The sequence below is a fragment of the Coturnix japonica genome, chromosome 1, assembly GCF_054131305.1.
Source record: "Coturnix japonica strain WE chromosome 1, WE-NBRP24, whole genome shotgun sequence".
NCBI lineage: Eukaryota > Metazoa > Chordata > Aves > Galliformes > Phasianidae > Coturnix > Coturnix japonica.
The window spans coordinates 135,127,374-135,148,952 of NC_140663.1; the positions used below are offsets into that span (position 1 = coordinate 135,127,374).

The 21,579-nt window shown below is 35.0% G+C and overlaps 1 protein-coding gene across 4 annotated transcripts in view; it reads right to left on the reverse strand.

The window, feature by feature from the left end:
* GPC6 (glypican 6) overlaps positions 1-21,579 on the reverse strand; it is a 720,043-nt gene that overhangs the window by 387,842 nt on the left and 310,622 nt on the right. The window contains exon 1 of one of the 4 annotated variants that reach the window (XM_085536015.1): positions 7,679-7,718. The exons of 2 other annotated variants lie outside the window; for them this stretch is intronic. The gene's annotated coding sequence lies outside the window, so the exon portion shown is untranslated. Of the gene's footprint in view, positions 1-7,678; positions 7,719-21,579 lie in introns of those variants that run through there. One more of the 4 variants, XM_085536014.1, reaches the window with a different exon arrangement.

Here is a 21,579-nt window from a genome sequence, read left to right on the forward strand (position 1 = left end):
CATAATTTACCATATAAATTGTTGTTACACAAAATTTACATCAAAATATTTTTAATTAAATGCTTACTTTAACCACATGCTGACTTTGTGCCGCACAGGCAGAAGGTAGAGCCTTGACCACCTGAGATATGCACATTTTTCAAAGCAGTGGGTAAATTCTTGATAGGAAAGAATTAATACTTCTGTGGTCAAGAGGGAGCCATAATCACAAAATTATACTGTAAAATTCACCATCTTTCTGCAACTAGCAGCTGATCGGGGGAATCTTTCCATTCCTCCTACAACATACAATAGTTTTGGTGCTACGATGCAGTACTGCAGTGGCTGATGCCTTCAGATTGGACAAGAGTGGGCAAAACCAAATTTCATCAAAAACAGTAATGAAATATGACCAAAGTGAGATGGGTATTTTTGCTTTGATTGCACTGTTTGTTAAAAATGTATCACTTTCCCTTCTGAAAATATCAGCTCTATAGATCATTTTGTATGCATTCCCATTGGGTTTAGATAGTTGCTATGCATACAGCATGCTGATTTCATCGTGTATATGCAGCTGCATATATATCTGCTGAAATTGTGTATTTTGCTGTATGGAATATAGTGCATTTGATGCATATTAGTAAGACAGAAGAATAGAGGTACTAATAAATTCAGCTTCATATCTGATGACAAAAAGTAAAAAAATAAGGAAACACACATTGGTTTAGTCTTGTATAGTTTTTGTATCCCACAAAGGAGACTTGACTCAAAAAGAGACAAATCCCCCCACCCAAAAAATGACCACCACCAGTATACGCTCAAAACACAAATAAAACAACTGAAAAAAACTATTAAAAATAATCTCATTGTTTTTAATGCTATCTGCAGCACATTTGTTTGGTCTTCAGTTAAGCTGATGTCTGTTTCTTAATATAATTTTATAGGAGGTTTTGCTCTGTTATGATTTGGCTTCATGAAAATAATTTCATTATTCAAATGGAATTGAGTAACTAAATAAGTATGTTTGACCAATTTTCCAAAGAGGAATTATTTTTGAAAAATGATCAACATATACTACAGTCTGATTATTTCAGTAATAAAAAGGAGAAATGAATCGGTATCATTTTAACCACAAATCTTTTCAATTTGCTTAAAAATCTCCATTGTTTTGTAGACATCAAGTAAGATTAACACACTATTAGAACAGCAATTTGTCACAACCAACGGAGAATAACTTTTTTTTCCTTTTTTTTACTACAATCAACTAAGTCCCCATTTCTTCTATACACTAAAGGCTATTATTCTTATTTGTACCCTTAGGCCTCATTTAACCCTCCAGACTGTTTTTCAGATATTTCCAAATATAAAGTATTGTTCAAAAAGGTATTTTACTGGAGAAAAATCCTGCATTCTGCACTATTATTTTTATTACTCCTCATTCCCATTTGGGTAGCTTCAATGTATTCCTACCATAACTTCTGTTAGACTAACGCATTTGTTGCTTCATAATCTTCCTATAGGTTAGAATGGAAAACATACTTAAAAATAATTTAAGACTATTGTCAGGAAAACAAAAATTTGTTATTTCTTCAATATGATGATGATGAGCATTTATTTTGTCAAGTGGCACTATATGCTTCCTTAACAACACTGACCATAAGATTTTTATTTGTTCATTTATTTATTTTTAATGGATAACAAAGCATTATCTCTCCACCCTTGAGATTTCAAGGCCTTGTAAAGCCAGAATGCATGCAGTAGCGTGTCTGCCTTACGTACATTATTATTAAGTGATATCCTGTAGTTCTTATTTTAGCTGAATTTAATCCCATCAAAAATGAGAAATGGAAGAAAAAAAATAATACTTTTTCCAAGCAGGGATAGGCATATGTGTTTCAAATTATCTTTAATCCCATCAAAAATGAGAAATGGAAGAAACAAAATAATACTGTTTCCAAGCAGGGGTAGGCATATGTGTTTCAAATTATCTTTATGGCATGGGGCTGTTGTCTACATGAAGGAGGCAAACAAGAGTGTTTATTGCATTATCACATCAAGTATATTTCTTTTTTAAAAAATTAAAAAAGAAACCAATGCTTCAAGTAACATGGTTGAAACTGCTAGTACTAACATCTGAGTAACCCTGGATTAATCGCATGTGGATGATCATCCCATCAGTATAATAGCATCTGAGAGAAATAACCAACTAGTTCAGTTTGTTGTCAGTTCTGGGGAATGAAAAATGGGACAACACACCTACCAAATGGACCTTGAATATAAATCCTTTCTGAGGACCTGCACATTATTCTCAGCCTGTCAAGACCACCAAAGCTGAAGGATTTATATAGTGTCTGTTTTCAGCAGAGGCAACAGACCATAATTACCTAGACTGAGTGTTGCTCTAAAATAGCATGACCAGTGGATACTATTTATGAATCTCAATCAGTGTGATCATTTCCATTGCAGGCAGATCACTGAGCTGCTTGTTCATCAGTGTCCCAGACTAAAGTAATAAAATGATCCACAGGTCTTTGCAGGCCATTTCCCTATTCTGATATAAATAAAAATGAATGAAGGCAATTTTAGTTGAAACAAATTTCCAAAATACAGCACTAATTCAATGGTGGTATTATTGAATGCAATACTTTATGGCTACTTTAAAACCTGTGTAGGAGAAAAAGGATAGGACCTTTTATAAAACAGTCATTTCCTTGACATCAGTGCAACTTGTCATATATTTATATGTATCTGTACCTATACCTGTATCTGCATATGCGTGAGTATACATATACGTATAGATGCATGCATATCTACAATCACCATTTCATATTTTAGAGTTTGCAGTTCAGTTGCTGTAAATGTAATTAAGCATCTCTCCAAACGTTGTTGATCTTTGAGATCATTTGGAATTCTTTAGGAATATACAAGAAAGAAATATCAAATATCTTTTTTCTAGTTTCCTTTTACAGAAAGCAGCAGCAACCAAAGCCCTAAGGGAATAGTTTGTGTCCCTCAGCAATGGTCAGAAGAAAGACAATGCTGGCAGCAATTCATTCCTTTTCTTGCCAGAGTCCTGATGTCTTTGAGAATAAGTAATGATATTACTGCAAGAATTGCACATACTTAATCATTTGTGAGAGTCAAAACAGCAGTCATCTATCCCTGTTTCTACACAAGTGATAAAAGCAAAAATTTCATCTTCTATTTTCTGTTCTCCATCTGTAATAATTTAACATGTGAAAGATAGGGTCACAGGATAAAGGTGATTTCCAGAAGAATTTCCAGAGAATTTCCAGAAAAAAGATCATTGAAGTAAATTGTGTGAAAGAGCAAAGCTGAAATACAGTAAGCATATGCACAGATAGTATAATAAACGGCTTAATTAATTTCTGTTGTTTGGCTTATCCTAAAATATCAGTGTACAAAAAAACTGTAAAAATAAATTCTTACTCACAAGCATTGTGTTCACAATGCTTAGTGCAATTAGGGAGAGCTAATTAAAAATGTCCAAAACAGATCAAAAGACTAACTTAAAAACGAAATGGTATGCATGAACAGACGCTGACCAACCCAAGCTGATTTTCTGAGTCTCTTTCAATTAACTACATAGATATCTTTGATCACAAAGAGTATATCTAACAGAATTCATCTACAGCATGCAGTAATTTAGAGTAGAAATACTGAATTACATTTCCCACTATATAAAGATGATATTTTGCAAACCAAAAAATAAATTGCACTTTCGATCAAATGTGATTAGAGTATGGGCATTAGACATTGGCAAAAATAAATAAATAAATAAATAACCTTAAAATACTTTTAAAGTAAGTTCCACTCATCCTTTTCATTAAGCAGCACTACTTTTCCTTTGCATAAATAAAAATAAAAATAAAAATCAATTCAATCAGTTATTTTGACTTCCAGAGAAATAAAGAAAAAAAGAAGAAAAAAAAAAAAGAAATGAGTACTTTTTAAAATAAAAAAGGATGCTATGAGACAATTTGAACCACAGTGGTGCTTAGTACCTACAACTGTACAAAAAGTCTTTATGTGCTTTAAAGAATCAGAGCTCTCAGAAATGAGAATCTGGTTTCCCAAATCAGTTTGGGGTTCTCTAGGACTTTCTCCTGTCAGTAACTTTGAGTCAGTTTAAAGCTTAGAGAACCATAAAACACTCACTTCAAAAATAGCAATAATGGCACGAGGAGTCGAGAACTGAGTGGCATTAAATCACTGTTTGGGTTAGACAGAGCCATCTTCTGCCCTGACTTAAATTAATATGGCTAGTTTGCACTAAGAGTGGGAGGATTCCCACAAGCTGTTATTGGACCTCAGCTGTAGGGGCTGTAAACCTAGAGAAGCAGAAAGAAACAGCAGTGTAAGGTAAATTCAAACTGTTCTAGATAGATCTTATTTATCTTTACACTAACTTAATCAGCATCATCATAAGCACAGGTGAGTTCTTAGGTTTTCATTCATTAAATGACAAAGAATACTGGCCTGACCTTTCTTAACTTATAAAGCACAATGAGATCACACTCTATTGCTTCTGGGAAGAATTGCAAAAGATTAGTTTTATGATGACTTAATAGTTTTGACATGGCCACAAGGCATATATTGTTCCTAACTTTTACCTTCCAACATATTCTTTACTTTAACATTGTGCAGATGAAATTTATGCTTTTTAAAGCGAAGGAAGACATGAAACTGTAATAGCAACAAATTACTGGCATTCTATGGAGAAGACTTTGGAAAGAAATGAGAATTGTTTAATTTGTACCCTAGAGAAATCCCAAACCTCAGACTTTCTAAACCTTATTTGTTAAATGTTCAGAGAAACAATAAACCTCAGCAGGGATGAAGGAGCAAGTTGTGAAACTTTAATAAGATCTCCAAGGAAGGTTAGTCAAAAAAATAAAGAAATGATGTTTCTAAAATGTAAAAAAATAGCTGAGGTAAAGTTTCACTTTCATGAACTTTATCTGAACCCTGGATAACCTGGGCAAGCTGTGAGTTCTGAACAAAACATCTTTTCTTTGTTGAAGGACAGTCTTAAAATGTCTGTCTTCTATACATTGTATTATTGAGTGATTCAAAAATTAGAACAGAAGAAAGTGAGATAAATTTGAATAACTGAATCTTCTATTATCATTACAATTGTGCTTGTTTTTAGATTTTGTGATTATCTGTTATCTACTTTCACAATCATCTATTACACTATAAAGATAATGGTAAGATTTTCACACATAAAACACACAGATCCACTATGCAACCATACCTTATATATGTTTTATGTTATTCTTGTTGAAAGGGTTAAGCCAGAAGAACCATTATTTATTTTGCTTTGGAGGGAAGGAAAGGGGAGGGGAGGGGGAAAAAAAAAAAAAAAGGAGGGAGAGGAGGAGAGGAGAGGAGAGGAGAGGAGAGGAGAGGAGAGGAGAGGAGAGGAGAGGAGAGGAGAGGAGAGGAGAGGAGAGGAGAGGAGAGGAGAGGAGAGGAGAGGAGAGGAGAGGAGAGGAGAGGAGAGGAGAGGAGAGGAGAGGAGAGGAGAGGAGAGGAGAGGAGAGGAGAGGAGAGGAGAGGAGAGGAGAGGAGAGGAGAGGAGAGGAGAGGAGAGGAGAGGAGAGGAGAGGAGAGGAGAGGAGAGGAGAGGGAAACTGCCAGTGCCTGAGTGCTTAATACCTTGATAGTGTCAGTACAGGTAGTAAGATCATGAAATTTGTAAGAAGGAAACAAAAGAGAAAAATATCTATTTCTTGTAACAGTGTTCTACAAGCACTTAAGCTGTCCAAACTCCTTGCCTACTAATACAAACATAAACACATTTCAGAATGAAACTTATGAAAGAGCAAAAATAATGCTATGCCATTTCTGCATGATTCACTAGATCTTTTGTGACTGTTGCATGGAAAGCAACATTTTGTTTGTGGTTTTGCTAACAAAAATGTAAAGGCAATTGGGAATTAATGTTATATTAATTTATAATAAAAAATAAAGGTATTCATGTTGAAAGCAAGATCTCATCTAAAATAAAACAAACAAACAAACAACTTTTCAGTCTAAAACAGTAAAAGAAATTCTGAAACTTGAAATAGAAAACTGAAAGTTTCCAGTTTAGGACCAACCCTGGCTTCTAAGTCAAACAGAATAGTGTATGTATAATAAACAAAGAAGACTAAATCAGTTACTATTCTGTCATGTATGTTTATGATGAATTATACTTTATCTTATTTTATTTTTATTTTAATGCGTGACCTGAAATTCTCTGTGTGGAAAATCCCACCATCAATAACAAGGTCGGCTTGGAAAATGTTTAACTGAATTTCTGTCTAAATTCCTGTATGCACAACAAAACTACCTTTTTTTTTTTCTACCTACCATTCACCATTCACTGGGAGAACACTGGAAGGGATAGGTAGCTTCATCCTTGAGATAAAGCAAAAGAAAAATGGAAAACAAAGGAGAAAAACCTAATTTCTCTTCTTTGTCTTTGTCTGCTTACTGTAAACAAGGAGCTGTTAAAGGACCCAAAACAGCAATTCTCCCATTTTCAATGGCTTTCCTCCACCAGGCTGAAACTTGTGGAGCACAAGAAAGAGCACTTGAGAGCCTTTTCCTCCTGTACTTGCTTTTTGTGAAGAATTCACCGAATAAATTTTACTCACTGCACTGTCAAAATGTATATCTTCATGCCTTTTGGGTATTCTCAGAATACTGGATTTCTTGATTTATATAACATGATGGAATTCAAATGCAAAGTAAAACAGCAGAAAGAAAATACATTACTGAAGCAATAATATATATTTTCAATATATATATACATATTTAATCATCTCACATGGATGCTATTTTTAAGCAATCACCTTAAAAAATTAAAGCAGGAGAATCATGTATGTCCTTTCAGTATTAGATATCTGCTTTCTAAACAGACCAAAGAATATTTTTCTTCATATCCAGCAGATTTCAATCAATCCAACATTTTAGAGCACTATTTTGGAAACATTTTTTTCAGCTACTCTGTAAGAAAAGCAAAGGCATGTACTGTTTTCTTTCACTTCATGATCTTACATTCATACTCATAGAAGATCTCTATACCTTCTCATCCCATCTCTCCCCATGCCAATTTACTGGTGACTCAGAACAATTCTAGCTGATCTCTCTAAGCTCACACTAGCCAGTCAATATCCTGAGTGGGTGAAAGATTAATTATTCCCACTGAGATCAACTATGTCAGGATAGCAAAGGCCAATTACAGTCAAAAGCTATCAAGGAGCGGTCACTTCCAACCTGCTGCCAACACCAATCCCAAATGCAAAGGAAAACAGTTTCCTGCTGAACTGAAAAGGCATCGGCGTAAGTACATCTTATGTAGCCAGCATGCTGGTGTCACTTTTATTCATTTTCCACAGCAGAAGTACAAGCTGTGCTGAACTGCATGAATCATCTTGCAAGCAGCAGCAGGCATGTACAGTGCCCAGAGCAGTGGTGATGCTAGGCAGGAGGGCAACAGAAGGCACATCAAACATGCCTCTGGTACACAATGGAAACAGAGGTTACCAAGTAATTGTGACTTCAAAAACTCTTTTACACTCTGTTTGCTGACAGCTGTTATTATGACATCAAATCTGTAGTCATTATTTTGGGAAGCAGCTCAGCCAAGATCCCACAGTCATTCTGCTTAACCCACTTAGTGGATTACCTCAAGCTGTAGTTTCCAGAAATTCAAGCTCTCTTGTACCTGGTTGCATGAAAACAGAGTAAAAATATTGATCAGTGGGTGGCTAAATGGCAACAAAAACAGACACACACACAAAAATGTCACAAAAGGAAGAAAGAAAAAGTTGGAGGCATAATATACTCCAGGAATCTCCAGCAGAGGAGTAATCACTAAAGGACAGCAGGGCATTGCCTTGAGATCCTCACCAATTAGACAAAGTTTTGAATAGTGTGCAAGACAACAGCATTCAGTTGAGTTTAGTTCTTTTGCATCTTAGGTGCCATAAAAGTTAATTTTTCATCCTAGTCCAACCACTGTGTTAATGTCTGAAAACTTCTATCCAGTCTCCAGCACTCTCTGAAGTTTATTTTGGTTATGACTGCTTGATATCACTTTTTGCTGCAGCATTAACTCATAAATTTGCTACGTTACTGAATTTACATCTCTTTAAAATACCCACACTTTTTTGAAGAACTTCTACTTTGGATAGAAGTAACTGTAAGTTCAGTAAGCAGGTGAGTTACTTGGGAGACTAGAGATTTGAGAAATTCATCAATTAATATTTAATTAGACATATGAAGTGCAACAGCTGAAAGAAAAAGGAGCTAAATGGAAATCTGAATAATATGTATTGAAAATAGTGTATAACCTGTTCATCATAGCATTTTCATTCTGGACACCATAATGTCCAGAATCTCTTTCACTGTTTCTGTGTTTGATCAGAAGTTCCATTATGGAACTGGGAAAGCTTTGCCAGCAAAAGCTTTCTTATAGTGGTACAAAACAGTAATGAACTTCTGTCCCAGTTACTTGGATTTCCCTAAAAACAAAGAAAACATTATCAGGGAGTACTTTGCTACTTCTTATATGCACAAAGCACTCCTGGACCAATTCCACCTCTAACATCAGGACCAGTTACAAGTTAATGTATGACAATTTGTTGAATCAGTATGGTAATTGTTTCACAGTCTTTAGTAGCAGACTAGGTATGTTATTCAGTTGTGCTGTAACGTTACTCCAAACATTATGTCACTACTGATATGTATCTGACTAGCAATTGTCAGTGTTCTTGATGTGATTGGAAGTAATTGTCCTGAGAAGAGAGATAAAATCAAATGAAGTTCTTTTTCAAAACTATTGGCTTCAATTTCACATCAAGATTTGGAAGGAAGAAACCTCTCGTTTACAGACTCTTCAGCACTGCAAGTCAGGACATTCACTGATTATTAACTTGATGAAGAAAATTCAGTTTCTACAGAGGAACTTATTCTGGAGAGGCCATTGCTAGAAGGAAGTTTCAAGATGCGAATTTTTTATAATAGTGGCCAGTCTCCTTAAAAACAGATGAACAAACAAACAAAACCCAAAGATCTTGCACAGCTACAGGCTTTGTGACTGATGTGTGGTTTGTTTAACGTGAAATTTATGACCTGTTAGGTTTGACTATCTCAAAGAGTGCCCGATTGAGCTTTTTAATCCATATATATATATTCAATAGAATAGGAGATGACTACAATGTAAATGAACATTGGTTAATTCTTTACGTTTAACACAATGTTTGACAATTTACAAAAGGTCTGAATCACATAAGAAGATTTAAATTCAAGCTTTGAAGGAGAGACTGTAAACAAGGAATCTATTGATTTGTGAATATTTTCAGTATCAAAATGATGAGGTCAGGTAAGCAAGTAAAAAGCTAACAGTTCTGTCTTTCAGCAACTGGAATGCTTTATTGTAAGAAGCAGATGTATGTGGTTTAGAGAACAAACAACTGATTAGAAGTAATTACTGGAAGTAGTGCCTCTATTTTACGATGCTGGCATGGTGAATTGGTATCAACTATATAATAGAAACTCAAGCCTCAAGTCATTTCAGAGAATAATTAGACAAACTCCCTATTGATAGTCTCAGCAGTGATTCAAATAAAAGTTAGAAAACAGAATTACTGTTATTTCTCTACAAAAGCAAACATCAATCCTGATGTTATGGCTACTCTCGTGTTTGCTGTTTTGACATTACACACTACAATTTTATTTCATACAAATGCATATTGTATGGTGAAATTCAATTTTAAACAGCACAAATAACTTACACTTATCTAAATAACTCTTTATGTAAAAGACACAAAATAATAGTAAAAGTACTGCAAACAATTCCAGTATGTCAGGAGTGCATCTTGGGAGGAACTGGGGAAAAACAAACTGGCAACAAAATGACAAATATTTGGATATGTAATGCTATCCAAGCAATAGTGTCATCCAGCAACCACTTCAGTCAGTGTGGAATTTGTGTGTATGGGTAGCTGAGCTGAATTCAATTAAATGTTTTGGACATTAGAAATTACGAATGTTAGATAAAAAAAAAAAAAATTGATGCCACCATTAGCAATATGATCTTATTTTAGGGAAGATTTTAATATTCATCACAATTGTAATGCTTAATACTTTTGTGAATTAAATAATATAGATAGATTAAGTTGGAGGTCTGATTCCAGTAAATACACATTTCTTTGCCTTATTTTCTCTCATTGCCAAAATGTGCTTAATTTATAATGACCAATAACATTTCATTGAATTTAAAGATGGTAATATTGGTCTAAACGCTAAAGCGAAGCAAACAACATAAATCTTACTGTATGAATCCCCAAATGAGAATAATTATATCTTTATAAATTTATAATTAAGATTTTAAATTATAATTTATAAGCTACTGGAACATAATGCACATAATATTCAATTTTATTAAAAACGCATGTTGTGGAACATTTGTCTTTTCATTTTTATACCTTGGTGTAGATAAACAATATTTTTAAATATGACTTTTTATATATTGCTTCAGTCTGAGACCACCTTCTGGTATCCATGATGGAAGGTAAACATCAAGATACTATCCAAAGGTAAAACATGGCGAGGGCAAGGCAAAGACAGTTAAGAGTCAAGGCAAGAAGGCAAGAGACAAAGCAACAGGGGAGACAAGGGAAGATAAGGCAAGACAAGGAAAAGAAAGGAACATTATATTAGTTAGGTATATATATTGAAATGAGTAGAAAAAGTATTGTTTTACTCCAGTCATGCACAATACAATTGTTTCAAAGAAGTAATATAATTATTAATAAGGTTGAGATTCATTTTCTCTTTATTTATAACAACAACAGCCAATTAAAGTCTATGAGGCTTTTGCAAAGCCTTTGAAGTTGACAATGAAAAGTATATTATGCATTATGTTTGCTACGATTGCTGAAATTTCTGGACAAATAATTGTAAAAATACCGCCATAATATGACAGAAGACATAAGCTGGGGATGGTGTGTTTAGCTACAGCTATAAAAAACATATGCAGAATTATTTTTTCACTTTATTATAATTTTAAGTGTTAATCATTCACAGCAGGAGGTGGTTAAGATGTCTGATGATTTGTTCTGATCAAAACTGTCAGAGAAAGAGAAGATCCCTTCCAAGTGAAAAGAGCAAATTAATTATGCACTCATATACACTAGTGGACACAAATTGAAACATGTATTTCAGTGGTTCAGTGGTTCTACTAGAAAGTGAAATTAGATATTCCTGATTTTTTACATTACTGTTTTTTTGTTTTTTCCCCTCCTGTTTACTAGAGTAATAAAACATGTAGTGAGCCACAGATTTAATTTAATAAGTTTACTAAGTACTGAGTCTAGAGGTAGCTGTTGTTTTTTTTTTGTTTTTTTTTGAAAGCCATACTGTATGAGTTAGCCCTCATCACTGATCTGTATTTTGGCTCTCTGTTTTTCTCATATCTGCATTGTTTGATATATTTTTTCTTCCAGGAAACAAGACCACACTGTAGCAGTGAAAGTTCCATCTCATCTCAACTAACCTTATATCTTTCCTCCAAAAGGACAGTAATAATTATTATTTTTAGTGTCTGAAAATTGTGAAGCAGAAAGACATTTTATTCAAGAAACTCTTGAGGCCATTATAATTGTAGTGTCTGTTGAATATCATGCATTTTCAGACCACTTAGTTTCAGTTTGTTTGTTTGTTTGTTTGTCATGTTTAATAATAAGAAAAAAGGTTGTTTCCATGGTGGCAGCTTTTTGTACAGGCTTTGGTCTTGGTATTTGAATCTGGAGTGTGTATAACTATTTAACTGTATGAGCACAGCTGTGTCAGAAGATTGAACTCTGAGCCCATGCCTGCTACCAGAATGTATTACAGGATCTTCTTTCATACTGGGTACCTCTGCTCTTTGCATATCAAGTATGTTGCCTCTAAAGTTGTTCATTGTCCTGCAGTATATTAGTATGATGAGGGCTGTAAATGTTTTACAAAAATCTGCAGAACATAGCCTTAGACAGCCTAATTTCTACCTGGAGTGCAAAGTCAGATTTATGCTCTTGCATAGGTGGTGACTCAGGCAGTGCATCCAAAGGGAAAGTAGATGGGTCTAGCAAACCTCATCTAAAAAAACGCAGATTTGCAGAAAGTGCTTTGAGAGTTTGGCAGTATTACCTTAGTACTTCATTAGCTATGTTAATGAATGTTCTCAGCTTCCTTGGATGAATATGGATGGAAAGAGAGAAAGTTGTAACTGAATTTGGAAAAAAAATATTTCATAAGCTTGGATACTAAATCAGTCAAACCTATAAAACCAGGACACAAGTGTGTCCACAATATAGTTAAATGTTGGAGTGTTTTGCATACAGTGAACTGAGAGAGACATAAGGGGGAATGGATTTAAACTTTGACAGGGAAGATTTAGATTAGATATTAGGAGGAAGTTGCCCAAGGAGGCTGTGAATGTCTCATCCCTGAAGGCATTTAGGGCCAGGCTGGCTGTGGCTCTAGGCAGCCTGGTCTGGTGGCTGGTGACTGCACATAGCAATGAGGTTGAAACTAAACAGTCCTTTTCAACCCAGTCAATTCTTTGATTCTATGACCTTTTATGGTAGTTAAGATATCAGACATTTTAGCCTGACACATGTTACTGTGTTCTGCTACTGGAATATTACTCAGATGAGAACTTAGAAATTTTGGTTGTAGGATGCAACCTCCACTTCTGATATAATTAGATACATTAAATACTGCCATACTTACTATAGACAAATCTGTCCCTAGTTTTATCAGCTCATGTTCCCACATATGGATTTGAATTTCTATTTCTATCGATTTTCAACGTAGTAGATGAAAAATACCTTTTGGATTTAGGATCTTAAAAATATTTTGTGTGGGAACTGAATGTGATGAAACCACTAGTTGCAGGCAAGGATAGATTATGTTACTTCTTGTACTGTAACATGGACTGAGACAGTATCTGATGGTTTTCTCAATTAGGAATGTTATAGCTTATTAGGACAATTGTCATAATGTTTTTTTCCACACCTAAACAAATATTTCAGTATATAGTTTCTGAAACCAATGAGATTAAAGAGTATTCAACCTTGAAGAGCCAGTGCCTGCATTAGCAGTGAGACATTGGTTCTGATTAATTCTTAGTCACTTTATAAGCTTTGATATCAAGTATTCCAAATAATTGTAATGCTGATATCTCTCCCTTTGTTTACTATTACTCCAGACTACGGATGTGTGAGCTGAAGACTGAGAAACAGCCAGATAAGTGTCACCGTCTAAAGAATGGATTTTTTCTGTCTCATTTTTTTTCAAGGTTTGCCTTGCTACTTGGGAGCATATGGTGCACATTTTAATAGCTTTTTCCTGCAAACACTTATGCACATGATTAACCTTTTATGTGAGAATGATCTTCAGTGTCTTACCGGCAATAAGTATCAGGTCCTATGCATATGATGATATTACAAAATGTATGCAGGTCACTTTAACAGCTAATGGTCACAGATTTCCTCTGAAATTAGAAATGACAAGGAAAATGTGAAGAAGTCTCATTACTTTCTTTGGTCATTTTGTCCTGCACTTCATCAAGCCATTGAAATATTCTGTAATCTACAAATTGCAGCTAAAAATTCAGAGGTCTGAAAGTGGTGTTGCTGGTTATATATATATTTTTTTAATTTTTATTTTTCTAACCTATCTCATAAATTGTATCATTTATGATATGGTATTCATTGTTTAGATAAAATGTTTGAAAATTTTAATGATTAAAAAGTTTGGCTGTATATGTGGTACACTAGAGCAGCTGGTCTGTGACTATTTACAGCACTTAATATGTATGAAAGACAACATTTTATCTTAACAAATTCACTTCTCAGACAAATGTTACCACAGGGTCAGACTTTTTTCTATTGCACTTGGGCTGGAGAACTTCTGTGTCATTCTCTCCCTCCTTTCCTACTTCTACCTTATCCATTTCTTGCTGACATTCAACCCAGTTTCCCAAATTCAGCATGACAGTCTGCATGTTTAATTACCCCGCTCTTCGTTTTCTGCTGAGAGCTGAGAAATATGATCAGGCTACTCTCATCTCAAAGGGTCTGCACTGTATTCTGTCTCTGATGCACAACATCCCACTGGAGTATTGGATTGTTTATCTACTTGCACTCAAGCTTATCTTCTTCATCTTGTAATGTAGTACATTAAAACAAGTCTCTTGCTCTATTTGTTTGCTTACTGCTTTACCACTGGCAGTCATCTTGCCGTGTGTTTTGCAGTTGTTGCACTTAAGAAGCATGCACCTTAAAATGCTAATGGTTAGTTAGGTTAATCATTGCTTAAAGACACACAGTGTAGAACCTCTGAATACTCTGCCAAAAAGTGAATTACTATAGACTTTGATGACTACATTAGGCTAAAAATTGATAACTTCTTGATAGTACTAATGTACACCCCATTACTGAAGGAAAAAAAAAAAAAAAAAAAAAGGAAGGAAGCAAGAAGAAAAACTGTTTTCTTAAATCCTACTTCATGGAAAAAATCTCCTTCAAATTACTGTCTAGGATATGGCTTTCTTTCTACAGCCTTTTCTCAGTTAAGGATGACATAAGCATGAGCCCTATTATTTTTTTATTTATTTTTTCCCATTTGAGCACTTTTATGAAAAAATGAAACCTTAAAGCACTCCTTTTGCCTTTGTAATCACCTAATATCATACAAACATCAGCAAGATAATTCAGACACGTATTTATAGAAGGTCATATTTTCATGCAGTCATATAACTCTATATGACAATAATAGAACTCACGTACATTGCATTTCATTAAAGTAACAATATTCATAGAATGAATAATAGAATGGGTGGGGTTGGAAAGGACCTCACAGTCCATCTATTAGGGCCAGTCCAATAGTAATGTCTCCTATTTTGCTATGTTAGCCCAGTGGCTAACATTTTTATTTTATTAGTCAGAGACAGATGTTGTAATGGTAGTAGAGACTGAACCTTCCCATCAGTATCCCATTCCATGCCGTTTCTTTGTGATAGATTCATGAGAGGCTGTCTGACAGAATGACATCTGACATGGAAGTGTGTATGAAGCAAAGGGGTGACAATGAATTCTTCATCAAAGTACTTTACTGACATCTAGGTGTGAATTAAGGCTGTTTTTAACTTGTGCCAAATTGACCAGCCACATCATGCATCTTATTACACTTAGAGAAATGGGAACCTCACAGAAAATCAGCTGTGACTCATGACAGTGCTTGTGAGCAGAGATGACTGTAGAACTCTTCTCCAGCCCTTTTTTCTTCTCTTTCTCTCCTTGGAGACAACAGTAAAGAATATGGGCAAAATTTTTAATCAAGCAGAGAGAACTGCCACTTGAGTATGTCTTCTGCTTTATTGGGGTCCTCCTTGCTGTGAAGCTAGAACTGTCCCAATGTAAAGGTCTTCTCTGGTTGTATTTGTATGAGAGGAAGGAAAGTAAGACATTTGCCCATTCTGCATGCTGAAAAATATGACTCGTTTATACTTTATGATATTATTAGGAAAAAAAAATAAATCAGAGAGTGAATGACAAAGAATGAAAAAAATAATAATAATCAGAGAGTGAATGGCTTGTTGCTACTCTTATCTTTTATTTTCCCATCTGACAATGAGTCTTTTGCACTTGTTTTAACAAGCTTTATAAAAATCCACCCTGTGCAAATTGCCCTAGCAGTAGACAGCAGTAAATTGTGATTGTACTGACCTGTATGCAATTCAACTTTTCAAAAGCCCTTCCATCTACAAGAGCACTCATCTGCTCTGCTCCACAAAGGCTATCACTTCCATCTTTCTCCCAGTGGATTGTAGCACTTGTGAGAGGTAACTCAAAGAAGAGGTCAGAGATTTGAAGCCTTATGCCAGTCAATTCTCTAAATCCATCCCTGACAGCATCATTTTCTAATGCTCATTTATACCACTCAGGGATAATGCATAGTAATGTCACAAAAGGGTGTTATTCTATGGGGGAAAAAAAAAGCATGAAACTGATAGGACACTTTCAGGTTTCAGGACTGTATTGATCTAAACCTTTGTGCTAAGATAAACAGTTACATTTGCCAATAATTCCAGTAAAGTTACTTTTTAATTCTTACAGACTTGACAACTTCCAGGTGGATGTTAGAGTTCTTAAATATAGGGGCATTTTCTGCAAAGGAAACATTATAGGAAGAAAAAAATCATCAGAGTTCCCTAATACAGGGACTCTAATACAGGTCTAGGTGCAAGCATACATTGCAAGGAAGAAAATTAAAACAAAACCTTTTCTCTCTAACAAATATTTATTTTTATGTAAAAATTAAGTATTTTAATTTGACAAGAGGTGAAATTAAGATGTTTGGTTTTGCTTTTTTTTTTTTTTCTTTTTTTTTCCCCTGTGGATTCATGAGAAATTACTTCTTCATATTTACCCTAAATATAATAACGCTCATTCAGCAGACAAATAACATTAGGGACTGATGTTTCATAACCAGATATACAAAATACAGCTGTTAGAAAGTTCTTTTTATATTCTTTTAGCCTACCTTCTAGCATATACATCAGTACTCTAAGGCATACCTTGTTAACCATCTACTAAAATTATAACAACTGGTTTGATTGCTTCAGCGTTGGGGAGTTAATGACTAAATTAGACTGCTGGCAATAACAGAGCCATCTTTCTAAATCATGTCAATTAGCATCAGAGTTTCTTCCCTCAGTTATCCCAGGGGTCCCTTTTCCTTTTCTTTTTGCTTGAGATAAACAAAATCGTTGGTTTTACCTATATCTCAGATTCTTTCTTTCCTTTACTGTTTTTTTTTTTATTATTTTATTTATTATTATTTTTTAACTGTTATTGTTATTGTTGTCTTAATAAGCTGCAGTTGTTGATTGTTTCATCAGCTGCAAGCAGCCTTGGATGAGAGGCTCTTATCCCAGCAGTAAACTGGAGTATCAAGTTGCTAAGCCTCTAAAGTACTGCTGTCCTTCCACCAGACCTCAATTTACGTGCTGTTTAATAAAGTGTTCTGGAGTGTGTTAAAAAAATTGTGTTGTAATTTCCTCTTTGATCTTAAAGCTTGACAGAAAATATATTAACAGCTAAGTTTCTCAGACATAAATTTAATGGTCACCACCCATATACCCATGTATTGCAACCTGTTTTTAGCAATGAGAGTCAGAAGTTGTTTTCTAAACAAATGGTGATGCACTCAGAATGGTAAATCAAAGCACCACAGAAATAACAAATTAGCATATGCAGAAACAACACATCACAGTGTATATTTTTTGAACAAAGATGGGAGACCATTAGGAAACAGATCAGTTATTCGGTTAAGTGTGGGTTAGTAAAAATTGAAACCAATATTACTGAAACTGCAAAATAATGCTAAATATTAATAGGCACAACCATTGAAAATATGCAACATATAGATTTCAGATGCAGATAGGAAAATACATCATGTAACCTCTCACCCCTCTTGAAATCAGAAAGAATGTGTGACTTGCTGATGCCAATTATGTCAACTAACATAGGAAGTTTCACCAGTACTGTTCATTTCTTCTGAGTTTCCAAGTTGTTCTTGTTGTACAAGAAACATTAAACAGAAGTGATTCCTGTGAATTTAAAGGGCACTAACCAGAACCTGAAATTGATGAGGATCTGATCCAATATTCTATATAGAAAAAATTTCTTAGACACATGATAATTTTACAGTAAGTTTCAAATGTACACAAGGGAGAAATAGAAATGGCAATATTAGTGATGATAACTACAAGTTATTTAATCTTCTGCCTTTCTGATTCATGTGGAATATCTGGCAAAGAAGAAAGATTCATCTGAAAACAGAACTTGATATGGAAAGTTCCCATTTTATAGAAAAGAAAAAAAATATCTGTCTAGGTTTCCAGGTGAACAGGTTAGGGAAATCTTATGAAAAGAATTAAGCCCAGAAACAAAGAGCTTTAAGAAAGAGCTCAAAATTAATAGAAATATTTCCAAAAGATGAATGAGGGATTATTACGTAAAAACATCCACAAAGTCAGAGTTCAAAGTGGTTATAAGGAAATAAAAAGACCAGCTCCCAGTATCCATGAAAGGAGAGGACTTGAATTAAGCTCTCCCACAGACTTGATAAATGTTCAGCTTTAGTTATTACTTATTTTCTTCTTCCTTGTAGAAGTACATACTATATACCTGCTAAATCTTTCCTATTGGTTCCATTTAATATATTAAAAGTCCAAGTACTGTATATGAAGCATCAACTTAGCTCATATGTTGTCTGACCTCAGGTTAAATCCCAATAGAGAATAGAAATGCACCTACAAAGCACAACAGCTTGCAGAGAATCTCTTCCTTGTTGCATGCTGTTTTTCTGCAGGAGCTCAGTTGTGTCATTAAATTGAAAGCATATCAGTTAAAAAGACAAAAAGAACCCAATAAAGGAATTTTTGATCTGACAGAATGATACTAATATTTGCTTACTTTCTACCTTATTTTAAAAACATTAAAAACAAACAAACAAACAACAACAGTAGATAAATGAACATTCTAGAAGATGCTGTATAGATTTTAAGCCTTGTTATTTCATGCTTCTGCAGACAACTGAAATTTATTGATCTGTATTGAAACTGCTAGCTGCAACAGAAAGGAAAAAAAAAAAAAGATTCACGTACTACCATAAAATCCCTAAGCATGGCTTGCAAAGCTGCTGCAGCAGACCTATGAATGAACTTTTTAATTATGGCTATCTGGACTAAATTCTCTAATTCTCAGGACTGAGGTAGAAATTAGAAAACATGAGAGAAGTCAGAATGGGCACTAGAGCTTTCTGCCACCTGTTGTTCACTTTCGTAATTTTGCTGAAGATCTATCAAACAACTAGGACTCAGGAGGCTTCCCAGGATGTTCCAGATTCAAAGGACATCCTATTATCACTTATAGGAAATAAAAACTCGTTATGTGATTTAATTTCAGAATGTTATCTGGGTGCTACCCTACCTTTATGAAGGTATTACTAATAAAGAATACCCAGGATGATCCATCTTGCTATGCATAGAGAAAGCAGAAGAGGTAAACTGTGGAAGACAGAAGATCACAGAGGCCGGAGCTCTATTCGAGAGCTGGGGAAGAGTAGTGATGGCAGAATGTGTGCAACAGGAGAAAAGCTGTTTTAGGCTGGTGCAGACGTTTTAGAAAAAATATTACAGGGAATCTGTAATATTTTTAATTTTGTCATTAATTGTTTTAATTTCCTGTTATCACAGAATTATAGAATGCCTTGGGTTGGAAGGGACCTCAAAGATCATCTAGTTCCAACACTCTGCTGGGGACAGGGTTGCTATTCACTAAATCAGGCACTACATTGGGTTCCTCAGGGTTCCGTCCAACCTGGCCTTGAATGCCTCCAGGTATGGAGAGCCAACAGCTTCTCTGGGCAGTGTTCCAATGCCTAACGACTCTCTCAGTTAATAATTTAATCTTGACATCTAATCTAAGTCTTCCCTCCTTCAAATTAAAATAATTCCCCCTTGATCTATCATGATCTATCCATGTAAAAAGTTGATTTATCTCCTGCTTACAAGCTTCCTTTAAGTATTGGAATGCAACTATTAGGTCACTTCTCTAAGGTAAACAAGCCCAGCTCGTTCAGTCTGTCTTTGAAGGAGATGTGCTCCAGCTCTCTGATCCTAATTGTTGCCCTCCTCTGGACCCTCTCCAAAGTTCCACATCTTTCCTGTGCTGGGGGCTCCAGACCTGGACACAGTAGTCCTGGGGTGTATATCATCCAGCTCCATAAACTTGTATACATCCAAAGCTTCCTGGAAGATTAAAAAAAAAAAAAGGGGGGGGGGAACTTCTGCCATGTAGGAAATCTCTTCGAGGTCTTATTTATTTCAGGACCATTTTTTAAAATAATTATCTTTTGTTAATGGTTCTGGTTCTGATCACTGATGTTATCAGTGCTGAAAGTCAGTGAAGGAAGTCCCAGCACAGGCACCTTGCTAGCTTTTAAGTTCATTGGATGAGATCCTGACAGTTTGCTGATGGCTAAACTTGTACGTGCTCATGGGGAACTAATACTGATATTGTATGAATATATGTATAGAATAACTGGTGAGCAAAACAGAATACCCAAACTGAGTGGGTGACCATATTACTGGAGTGGTGCATCCCTCCTATCATGGGGCATGTTCTGAGCAGGGAATCTACAGTATTCAAAAATCTCCCTTTAAGAAATAAGAAGTTTCTAGTTAGCCATAGCTGTATAGCCCCAGTCGGACTATGTTTATTTACCGCAGTCATGAAATATACATAATGCATGCAAAAAAAAAAAAAAAAAAAAAAAAAATTAAAAAATAGAGTACTTTAAACATTCTCCTTTTTCAGTGTTATGCCACAATAGCTCCAATTAAGTATCCAGATAAAAAGACAGGAGGTCAGATTTCAGATTGCTTCTGTGGTCCGTTCACAGGATGACAAATATTAGGATGCATGCTTTCCACATAAGTATTAAGTTGTATGCTTTCAACATGAGTGGAAAACAGAAAGTGAATGCAAGTTATAAATATTTCATGTAAGTAAAATCAAAGGAAGAAACTGCTTTCCATTCTGTTATGCTCTTTTATCTCTTCCAAATATATTGTACTTAGTGGAAATAAAATCAGATTGTGCTCTCTGGTTTAACTTTGATAACCGAGGACAGATGATAAAGTTTAGTTATACTACAGTCAGACTTATTTTTCCTTTAATAACTTCTTAGTCATTCTCTGAAGAAGAGACCTTGACAGTGCCTATACACAGTCACCACTAAGCAGATTCAACCCCTATGAAGCCTTACAAGCAGTGTGTTACTGCAGCAGGCACCAAATGTTTGTCCTAGTACAATATTTTTGTTTCTGTAACTTTTCCTCTATTCTTTCTCAAGTTTCTTTTCTTGTAGTCTCTTTGTACTGATCTCTGTAGCAACTTTCACTAGCAGTATTTTCTCATAAGACTGACAAGTTGTAGTTTTTGCACTGTGAACTGCACATTCAAATAGAGTATTCTGCCTTTTAATTTGTCTTCCTGACTGTGCAAGGACCTTGCAGAAAAGCCTGGATTTAGTTGTTCACCCTCAAAGAGTTGACTTTTAAGATAGCTTTCCTACACAGGCAGGAGGTGAAATTATCTTTCAAATACGAAGGACAGCATTTCAGTCTGCCAAGGTGACACACAGCATCATAAGAGTTTCTTCTTGGTTCCCTACTGGCAGTGCAAGTTAGGCTGAGACAGAGAGCACAACCCTGATTCCAGTGGTTCCCTAGATATCCCTAATTACACACTACCTCTGTCTTAAGCTTGAAGAGACATGAAAATAATCAAGAATTAATACTAAAAAATTCCAGGAATTAAAGGGAAAAAAAAGTGTTAGGCAGTATTTGTGATATTTTAATTTGTGCATTCACCCACAGAGGCCATCATGGACTTTATTAAATAAACAATCTGATGTACATTTTGTGTTAAGAAAGTTATTAATCTGCAGAAAAGATATTCTATT